Source organism: Vipera ursinii (genome assembly GCF_947247035.1).
Source record: "Vipera ursinii genome assembly, chromosome: 4".
NCBI classification, from domain to species: Eukaryota; Metazoa; Chordata; class Lepidosauria; order Squamata; family Viperidae; genus Vipera; species Vipera ursinii.
In genome coordinates, this window is record NC_139514.1 from 98,257,912 (window position 1) to 98,267,661 (window position 9,750).

At 41.7% G+C, this 9,750-nt stretch overlaps 1 protein-coding gene across 3 annotated transcripts in view; it reads right to left on the minus strand.

The window, feature by feature from the left end:
* MBNL2 (muscleblind like splicing regulator 2) overlaps window positions 1–6,843 on the minus strand; it is a 69,386-nt gene extending 62,543 nt beyond the window's left edge. For all 3 annotated transcript variants that reach the window (XM_083361710.1, XM_083361709.1, XM_083361708.1), the window contains exon 1: window positions 6,571–6,843. The gene's annotated coding sequence lies outside the window, so the exon portion shown is untranslated. The remainder of the gene's footprint in view (window positions 1–6,570) is intronic.
* Between the last annotated feature and the right edge of the window lie 2,907 nt (window positions 6,844–9,750).

Consider the following 9,750-nt stretch of genomic DNA (forward strand, 5'->3'; position numbering starts at 1 on the left):
CTTACTAATGTGCAAAAACAGAGCATCTGTATCAATAAAACAGAATTATCCCTTCCCTTTGAAAATGGTGTTTTGTAGAAGGTAAATGACACCAGTAAAGTGGGAGGGGGGGAATATTCTCCCACTGGAGATGAGGTCTGCTCCCACGTCTTGGCCTTCCAGAAGAGCATTAATCAATTTAATCAGAATAGAGCTGGAAGGGACCTTGGAGATCTTCTAGTCCAACCCCCTGCTTAAGCAGGAGACCCTATACCATTTCAGACAAGTGACTGTCCAGTCTCTTCTTAAACACCTCCAATGATGAAGCACCCACAATTTCTGAAGGCAAGCTGTTCCACTGGTTAATTGTTCTCACGTTTAGAATGTTTCTCCTTAATTCCAGATCGCTTCTCTCCTGGATTAATTTCCATGCATTTTTCTTGTCTTGCCTTCTCGTGGTTTGGAAAATAAGTTGCCCCCCCCTTTTTTGTGGCAACCCCTCAAATACTGGAATAGTGCTAGCATGTCACCCCTAGACCTTCTTTTCTCTAGATTAGCCATACCTAACATACCCATACCCTGCAACTGTTCTCATGTTTTAGTCCTTAAACATCTTAGTTGCTCTTCTCTACACTTTTTATAAAGTCCCAACATCTTTGTTGTGACCAAAACTGGATGCAGTGTTCCAGGTGTGGTCTTACAAAGGTTTTATAAAGCGGCACTAATACTTCACGCGATTTTTATTTTATGCCTCTGTTTTTGCAACCAAGGATTGTATTAGCTTTTTTTGCTGCTACTGGCTCATATTTCAGTGATTGTCCACTAGGACAAGGTCCCTCTCACAGTTACTGTTTTTGAACCAGGTTTTGCCTAATCCATACCTGTACCTTTGGTTTTTCTTGCCTAAGTATTAAAACTTGCTTTTCTCCACATTAAATTTTATTTGATTGGATAGGGGCCATTGTTCAACTCTGTCAAGATACATTTGGATCCTGAGCTTGTCTTCTGGGGTGTTGGCTATTCCTGCCAGCTTAGTGTCATCTGCAAATTTGATGAGTCCCCCTTCTATTGGTTTGGAGTTTCCTGGGTCTGTTTCCCCCCACTTTTTTTTAAGATGGAAACCACATCACCTCTTTTCCAATCCTCAGGTAGTTGCCAGTATTCCAGGATTTTTGAAAGATGTGGTACAATTGTTCTGCAATAACATCTGTGATAACATCAGAACTCTGGGATGCAATCCATCAGGTCCCGGTGATTTATATTCATCAAATTCATACAGGTATTCTCTTACCATTTTCTTGCTTATTTTATTTTTTTATTTTTAGTCTGTCTTTTATGGTTACATTTTTGGTAGGTTGAGTTATAGTTTCTTTTTGTATAAAGACCGATGCAAAGAATGAGTTAAGCAAATTCTCCTTTCTGTCTACCGCCTGTTACTTCTTTGCCATCCACTTTCCTTACTGAACTTACTGTTTCCTTAACTTTATTCTTGTTACATATATTTTGGAAAAAACTTTTTTTATTATCTTTTATTTTTGTTGCAAGTCTTAGTTCATCCTAAGCCTTTGCTTTCCTGACTTCATCTATGCAGATTCAGGCTAACTGCTGACATTCTGCCTTAGTTATATGTCCTCTTTCCATTTTTTGTACTTGCCTTTTTTGTCTTTCAGTTTATCAGAGAGATCTTTGTGCAACCATGCTGGTTTCTTCTTGGATTTCTTGCTTTTCTTTTTCAGTGGAACAGGTAGTCCTCAACTTATAACAGTTCATTTAGAGACCGTCTGAAGTTATAACAGCAGTGAAAAAAGTGACTTATAGCCATTTTTCACTTACTACCATTGCAGCATCTCCAAGGTCATATGATCAAAATTCAGATGCTTGGCAACTGACTCATAATTATGATGGTTGCAGTGCCTTGTGGTCATGTGATCAGCTTTCTGAAGAGCCAGTATTTTCCCCTCTCTAGCCTAATCTAAGAGACACTTAGTGATCTACAGGCCCTGTATATAGGCCCTGTATACTTTGCTCAAGTATGATCCTAAAAATAAAATGTAACAACTTGCTCTGATTTTGATTTTTCATCTACAAGGCTGGCAGAAAAAAATAAATTTGCAAAGGGGGGCAATATTCAAAATAGAATAATTTTGATTCCATCCCATTATCTATACAGACATATTACAAATGTATTTGTCTGATTTTAAAATACTTTTCATTACAAAATACATAATCAGCTCAACACAACTATAAAAACAAGTGAGGAAACAGATTAATAGGGGTTAGTGAAAATAGGAAAGACATTTTATGATTATTTCTAAGTAGTGTTCAGTTGTATCTCTTTGAATCACCTAAAACAAAAATAAAACGAGATTTCTGTGATTTATTTTTTTTACTGTGACAGGAGCAATGAAAAGGAGGGTTTTTTCCTACTCCATAATATGAATTATCTATATCTATTTAAACAGAGTACCAGTTTGGCCTAGTGCTTAAAGCACCAGGCTAGAAAGCAGAAGACTGTGAGTTTTAGTCCTGACTTAGACATGAAAGCTGGCTGAGTGACTTTGGGCCAGTCACTTATTCCAAGATAGTTAGATCTTAGAACTACGGAAGAAACAACTTCTAGTTATGAACAGACACTTACCATCTTCTTAATCAGCCCTGGTCTGTGGTTTGTACAGTTTGACAGTGAGGGAGAAAAGATTTTCTGCCAACACTACAACTGTGTCCCAGTGGCATTGAAGGCCAGGGGGGCAAGGATTTTTTTAGTAAGAGTTAAGTGACTGTACCACAGAAGACAAGTATTCAGATTTTTTCAATTTCTTAAGATTGAGGTTTAGACTTTGAACTGTAAATAATATACAAGTAGAGCACCGGGTGTGCCCACAGGAGGAGAGTCCAATAAACTATGTTTAAAAGTATGGCATTAGAGCTACCAGAAGGGAAATCCTTGTACTACAGTTCAGAAAGCAAATGTTAATTTGCTTTCCGGGATACCTCAGGGACCACCTGCTGCCGGCATCGATTCCCCTCCGCCCTGTGCGTTCCCACAGAGAGGGCCTCCTCAGGGAATGCCGACTGGTGGCCCCCAGAGGGAGGGCCTTCTCTGTGGGCGCTCCGGCATTATGGAATCAACTGCCGGTGGAGCTCCGGATGGCACCAGACCTCCGAACTTTCCGTCGGGGCCTGAAGACCCACCTGTTTGAAATAGCTGGTCTGGCCTGATGGGGGATTATGGGTTTTTAATTGTTTTTTAAATTTGTATTACTGTTTTAATTGGGCATGGGTTTAATCCTTTTTTAATTTTTGTATTGTCTTTTTATATATGCCCTGTGAACTGCCCTGAGTCCCTACCAAGGAGAAGGGCGGTATATAAATCAAATAAACTATAACTATAACTATAACTATAATTCCAATGAGAGGGTATTAATGTATAATAATACAACAGACAATACAAAGAAACAGTTAAATATGCAAACCGAAGTGAGATACACTGAAACCAATCTAATGCATTTCCAAGCAGTATCATTGGAACGTGACCTGAAAAATATCAAAAAGAGGTGCTATCCCTAGCCTTGAGTCTTCAGCATTCTGCATCATTCAGTCATACAAGCTAGGAGGAACAGAACATGAAAATCAGTGAAGGATTTTTTGGGGGCGATGGCTACCTTCTTTTTCAACTAACAGTGTATCGATGTAGAGAACAGAATGCCTTTGCAGATATAAGTTTTAATGAAAGATTTGGCAGGAAAAGACTATGCATCAATTTGCACGACACAGTAAATCTTATTAAAACCTATTAATGAACAAGCGTCAGTGGTTAATAAAAGAAAAATAAACTATGTTTTGCTTTGTATTATTCTCTGGTTTGTTCTTGGAGGAACAGGACTGAATCCCTAGTTGGAGGGTACACTAAATTAGTCACAGAGTTTGTAGTTTTCTGATGGTGTCTGCTTGCAGAGAATTAGCTAGCACCCCCCACACACTACTCATTTATTGATAAACCTTAATACACTTGCTGTGTCATTGCAGAGTAACTCTATGCATGCAACAAGATTCAGCTTGGATAAAAATATATCTGACTTACAAGAGAGAAAATGAAATCTAATGGAAAAAGTCATATTCTTACAGCATATTTTCACTGCAAATATTTCAGCATATTTTAGATGCCATGCTCCTTTTTCCAATCTCTCTTGCGATGCTTGTTGAGAATCTATATTTATCTCTGATTGCTGCTTGTGGGAATCTTTGTTATGGAATTCAAAAATAAAACTAAAATTAATTACCAGTAAAGGAGAACAACTCGCCACAGCCAACTTGCCGTGGCCAATTGGCTGAAACAAACTTGCTGCAGAAGAAGAGCTAAACTAATATGAAAAAAAGGGTGGAGTAGAATCATTAAAGAAAGAACGCAAAAGGAGGGATAAAATGAAATCTGAATGACAAAAAATTAAATACTTTTTAAATTATTTTAAATATTTAAATTGCATTGTTGAATTATCCCAAGGCGAGTTGTCCTTTGGTGAGTTGATTGTGAAGAACTGTCACATGGTGAGTTGGCCATGGTGAATTGTCTCATTTCGGTCCTTGTTGCTCTCTAAGCTTGGTTGTATTCTTGCAGACCTTTCAATACCCACACTAAGTAGCAGTTAAGAAACCCCTTGTTGCAAAAAACATCCCACAGACAAACTCTCTTCCTTACCGGAATAAATTATGTTTAAAAGCAAACTTTAGTTCTTTTACTAAAGTTGCCAAATGCTGAACTAACAAAATAATGAATCAGAGCTGAACCACAAGTAATTCTTTCTTGCCACATGTTCTGAGCAGTTAACAGCTGTAGTAGAACTGTCCACAACACAGCAATAGTCAAGTCACATTTCTAAATCACCCAACAGTATTCTGGGCAGTGTACAAATCCACTAAAAGTATATATTAAAGAGCAGTGGGCATAAAACCTTTTCATGTTTAAAATTGCATATACTATTCATTAGATGAAGGGATGGGGGGTGGCAAACAGCAAAGATGTCTATATGGGAGAACCGGAGCAGTGTCCGCAAAGCTTTCCTTTTTTTACAGGAGGGCCTTGAAACAGTATGGACCAGTTTGGGAAGAAAGGCTCTGGTCTCTGTGGCTTTTCCCCCCAAGAATTGCTCATAACAATTCATACAAATACAGGTAGCCCAAAATTTCTGTGGCTAAGCGAGACGTTTCTTAAGTGAGTTTTGCCCGATTCCATGACCTTTCTTGCCACCGTTGTTCAACCAATCACTGCAGTTGTTCAATTAGTAACATGTTTGTTAAGCGAATCTGGTTTTACCACTGACTTGGCTTGTCAGAGGACTATTTATTTATTTATTTATTTATTTATTTATTTATTATATTTTTATACCGCCCTTCTCCCGAAGGACTCAGGGCGGTGTACAGGGCAATAAATATAAAAAACAGAATACAAAAGTTAAAAAACAATTAAATATAATGCCCAAATTTAAAATAATAATTAAAAACATATTAAAACCCCAACCCTAACCCATCAGACCAGGTCAGATTGCTCAAATAAATACGTTTTTAGATCACGCCGGAAGGAGCGAAGGTCGGGGGGCCATCCGGAGCTCAACCGGCAAGGGGTTCCGCAGGTCTGGCGCGCCCACAGAGAACGCCTTCCCCCTGGGGGCCACCAATCGGCATTCTTTGATCGGAGGCACCCTGAGGATGCCCTCTCTGAGGGAAGTTGAGGCCGGCCGCAGGTGTTGCCGTAGGTAATCCGGACCCATGCTACCTGCAGTAAGGTAAAGGTTCCCCCGCACATGCGTGCTAGTCGTTTCTGACTCTAGGGGCCGTTTCAAAGCCGAAGAGCCAGCGCTTGTCCAAGGACGTCTCCATGGTCATGTGGCCGGCATGACTAGACGCCAAAGGCACACGGAGCGCTGTTACCTTCCCACTGGAGTGGTCCCTATTTTTCTACTTGCATTTTTACGTGCTTTCGAACTGCTAGGTTGGCAGAAGCTGGGACGAGTAACAGGCACTCACTACCTGCCTACCCAAAAAATAAAAATCAAAGAGATCAGACCCTATAAACTAAATGGAATAGGGTAGGAGGGGGAAAGGACCGCATGCTTGATTCTACTCTCTCCCAGACAGCCCTGCAAATCGTCAGGTTCTCCTCGGGTCAGGGGTTCAACATACAACCACCAGCAGCAGCAGCAGCAGCAACTGCTGCAGCATCTCGGCGCGAACTCTCCGTACGGGCTCGCTCCTCAAGCAAGCCTAGACCCGAGCGCCAAAGACGAAAGCAGCCTGAGCGCCACGTCGGTTACGCACGGAACCTGCAACGTTTTCCATAATATCCTTCGAGCGCCGGCCTAGCAATACGCGCACATTATGCTTGTCCCGCCCGGCGCTGGATGCCTCCCCGCCACCCAGCCAGACGCCGGCGTCCTCTCAGCAAACCGCCCCCCCCACACATACATACACCTGGTGGTGCCGTATATATTCCCGGCACTCGAAGCCCCCTGTCACAGCCCGCCCTTGGCCACCAATCCCGCTTTGGGAGGAGAGCTATCGCGCCTCGCCCACGGAGCCCTGCCACGTTCCCCTCACCTGCAAAGGAGACCGAGGCGGTGGCGGCGGCGCTTGTGAGGTTGGGGCGCGAACCGCCAGAACTTGACAAGCGCTCTCTCGGAGTGGCGGCGGCGACGGCGGCGGCAGCTCGAGACTGGCTGAACCAGGCCCTCTCTGGAAGGGCTGAACTGAAAGCCACCCGTGCCGCCTCCCTCCTGCTCCTCCTCTTCACGGAGCCGCAGCCTCCATGACGAGGCCGCCCACGAGACGCGCTGCGGCGTGAACCAGGAACGGCGGCCCGCCTGACACCGCGGCGCTAGAGAGAGAGAAAGAAAGAGAGGCGATCTCCTTTCTGCTCCTCGTCCCTGGCGCCTGAATTCTCCCCCCCCTTCGCCCCACGGGCGTCCAAAGGGGGTTAGTGGGGCTTCTCAAGGCCAGAAGGATTTTTAGCCATCCTGACGGGAGGAAGAATGAACGACGACGCCTCGTCTTGGCGAAATAATGGCCTGCCGCCTTTTGATTCAGGCAGAGGATAACCCCGTGGGAGTGGGCTAGCCTCACGAGCCAAACGAAGGCTATTCGAATCCGCCTCCGAGTAACACACAGCTTCTTTCCTCGCATGGTACAAATGAAAATAGGCCGACCGAAAGGGGGATGTAAAAAGCCAAAAATACTAGGAAAGTGAGAGTTGAAAATCAGCCTTGTCTCAGATGCACCCTTTGGATTTCCTCTTTCGCTTTTGTTCAATGTTAGTGGTCACAAGTAGACGGAAGATACTAATAAAATAATATTTGTAGCTCAAGGGTTGACATGAGGGGTCCTTGGTGCTCTCTCAGCTTGCTTGTTTTTTTTTTTTTTTTTTTTGCAGACGTTTCATTACCCAAATCAGTGCTGCCTAGCACTGATAATGTTACCTAGTTTGGGTAATGAAACGTCTGCAAGAAAACAAGCAAGCTGAGAGAGCACCAAGGATGCCTCAGACGGAAGATAAAGAGCAAATTGCTAATGACTGCATGGAAGAAAGTAATATAAACACATAAAATACATACGTATTACCAAATGCTTGAAAATGAACAAGGATGCATCTCGCAAAGACAAATGCAAAACTTTTGTCTATTCCTTCTGATTTTTTTTAGTATATAGGTGTGCATTTCACATTTTCATTAATTGGAAATGAAAAACAGGTCAAATCAATATGCATTTTAACCACCGTTTTGTAGAGGTATATAATGAATAATAAATATCAAGATCATCACAGTGCATCATACTAAACATCGTTCTTTCTCTGCCCACTCCTATTTTTGTTGCTTTTTAAGAGAAGATATTTTCCTTGAAACAACAGTAATCAATTTCCCATATCAAGGGGGAAACTATGTTCAATTTAGAAGTATTCAGAGCCACCCCCTCAGCAGATGATGATTCCCAAGCTTTGTTGCTTTGAATGACAAACACAAATCAATGAATTAAGTCCAGCTGTTACTCTTGTTCTGCCAGTCCTACAATGGTTGCAATGGGCCATCAGTTGAGAGAAAAACAGATCCTATAATTAGGCAGAGGAAAGCAGCTGAACCTGAGCTCAAAGAAAGGATGCAAAAATTTATTATTATAATTCATAATTTTTACAGCCTAACATTTGCTGCCTATACTTTGCACTTCAAAATGCCCTGGTTAATCTCAGCTACATATTAAACAATTGATTAATTCATTGATGAAGTAATTTGTAACATTGGATAAAATTATTCTGGACGCTAACTTTGTTGTAATAGAGAATGCAAATATGAAGCCACTATTTTCTGCAAATCTATATCTCTCTTCAGTTGCCACATCAAATGTAGGGTACCTAAGTTCCTCGTTATTCTGAGAAGTCTTGTCACTCTGGTCTTCTATGCAAAAATGATGTGCCTGTATCTTAGAAATGGGGAAGGGGGAGATTTCCAGCAAAATAAATAAATAAAATGATATGGTTTATAAATGAAGGGTTCTGGAACAAAGGGAAATTGTTTAGTCCAACTTGCTTTCTTGCTTTTTGTAAGCAGCTTTTGCACCAGAGAAATTTCATGCAAGCTTGGGAAACGTACATGGATGGGATGTGCTGAAGGAGGGAATAAGAGAGTATACAGGAATGATTGATGTCTTTCTTATGATGTAATGGCTCTGTTGTCTGATTTTCATTGGCTAACAAAGTTTATAAAGCAGTGCTACCAACTTTCTAATGCGTGGGACTTCTGGACATAACTTTGCCAGCGTTCCAGATTGTTGGCCACCCAGCTGCTTAATTTGATCAAATAAAGTGCTGTTTGATCAAGAAGTCTCCGCTTGGGTTATCTGATTAGATTGATATGGTATCTCAAGTTTAAGTAAGGGACCGGGACCTTACATAATTTAAACACAAGGCCCCCTTTTTTGTTATCTTTACAAGCATAATAAAATGTTAAAGCCATTGTTCTTAATTTGATCACATTTTATAAATCTCTGAAAATGTATGGTATTATATAGAATATAGAATCATACGGCTGGAAGGGACCTCGGGGTTCTTCTAGTTCACCTCCTGCTCAAGGCAGAAGATCTTACATCATCCTGGTGAAATAGTTTGTCCAGTCTATTTTGAAAGCCTCCAGTGATGGAGCACCCACAATTCCAGGAGGCAAGCTATTCCATTGATTAATTGTTCTCACTATCAGAAAATTTCTCCTTAATTCCATGTTGAATCTGCCTCCCATAAGCTTCCACCCTATAGTCTTCTTCTGCCCTCTGGTGCTTGTGGTCCCCTCTTCTCTGTGACAGCCCCTCAAGGACTGGAAATCAATTATTATGTCCCTTCTAATCCGTCTCTTCAATAGGCTACACATACCTAACTTCTTCAACCATTCATCATACATTTTAGCCTCCAGCCCCTTTATCAACACTTTCTAGGGTCTTAACATCTTTTTTGTATCATGGTGACCAGAAATGTGTGCAATATTCCAAGTGTGCCTTCACTAATGCAATATAAAACTGTATTGACACTTTTTGTGATCTTGATGCTATCCTTCTGCTGATGCAGCCCAGGACTGCATTGGCTTCTTTGGCAGCTGCAGCACACTGCTGGCTCATATTTAAAGTGATGGACACCTAGATTTCCTCACATTTACTACTGTTGAGCCAGGTACCACCTAATTTGTATCTATGCATTTGTTTTTTCCTGCCTAAGTGCAGGATTTTCCCTTTCTCATTACCAGC